At 43.3% G+C, this 1,290-nt stretch overlaps 1 non-coding gene across 1 annotated transcript; it reads right to left on the bottom strand.

Moving 5' to 3' along the window:
• Positions 1 to 853: 853 nt before the first annotated feature.
• LOC120938556 lies at positions 854 to 1,048 on the bottom strand. Its single transcript, XR_005749130.1, has one exon. It is a non-coding gene; the product is annotated as a U2 spliceosomal RNA (small nuclear RNA).
• Between the last annotated feature and the right edge of the window lie 242 nt (positions 1,049 to 1,290).

Raw genomic sequence — 1,290 nt, 5'->3', positions numbered from 1 at the left:
TAGGGAGTTCCAAAGAATGGGAGAAACTCAGGAGATGTAGTGATGTAGCTGGGGGCTGATAGCTGAAAGCTATGACTTAGCACTAAGGTTTGGTGTGAAACGCATCAGCTTGTACCCTGTTTGCTGTGGCATGTATCCTGTGTTTTTTGTTTTACAATAAAGCAACAAGTTTTGGAGTGCGGCTGTCCAGAAATCCTTCTTCATTTTTGCATTGTAGCTGGGGGCTGAGATGTGGATGTAAGTTGTTGTTAGTATTTTGACTTTTATTCATTGAGTGAGCCGCAGCCAGTGGAAGGATTGGCAGAGAGGAGTGGAGAACACCGAACGGTTGGTAAGGTGGATGAGTCTGGCAGCAGCATTCATTATGGACTGAAGGGGGGATAGTTTATGTAAAGGTAATCCGATGAGGAGGGAGTTGAAGTAGTTGAGGTGAGAGATGACCAGGGAGTGAATTAGAAGCTTAATGGTGTCAATGGTTAAAAAGGGGCGTATTCTGGAGATGTTGCAGAAGTTGAGGCGGCATGATTCGGACAGGGATTGGATGTGGGCCTGAAAGGACAGTTCAGAGTCCAGGGTTACCCCTAGCACCCTGGCATTGACAGAGAAGTCATGGGTAGGGGCGTGTAAGGGAGAAAATATTATGAGCTCAGTTTTGGATACATTGAGTTTGAGGAAGTAGTGTGACATCCAGTCAGATATGTGTGTTAATAAATCATTAATGTGTGAGGAAACTTATGGGGTGAGCTGAGGGGTAGAGGGATAGATTTGGGTGTCATTGGCATAAAAATGCTATTGGAAGCTGGAATTTCTATTTATTTGGTTTGATTCTTTTGTTTTACTTCTTTCTTTCTTTTTTTTGTGCAGCGGTCCTGGAGGTACTGCAATACCAGGTCGATGCGTGGAGTGGACAGAGCAAGCTCTTCTTTCATCTCCATGTTCTAAAAATCCTTTTAATATATGGTCCCCAGATAGGGGACGTATCAAATAATAAACTGATAAGAACAGATACTACACTTGATTTTTTGTTTCACTTTTAATCAAAATGTATGTATGTACCCCTTCCTTTCAGACATCCGTCTGGTGGTTTAAAATAGGGGTCCAAAAAAATGGGCCTTGCAGCCCATAAATACCAACTTTGGGATATTGTTGAAGGGCATACTAGCTGGTATTCCCATGGTGGTGGAGGGGGCCCACAAGTTCACTCCCTCCAACTATGGCACTGCAAGCCCATATAACTATGGCGCTGTGTTGGCTATATACAAGGAAGGGAACACATTTTGTTTCAATGTA

Source organism: Rana temporaria, chromosome 4 (genome assembly GCF_905171775.1).
Source record: "Rana temporaria chromosome 4, aRanTem1.1, whole genome shotgun sequence".
In the NCBI taxonomy this organism is placed as follows: Eukaryota; Metazoa; Chordata; class Amphibia; order Anura; family Ranidae; genus Rana; species Rana temporaria.
This window is presented reverse-complemented; position numbering and strand designations above follow the sequence as displayed.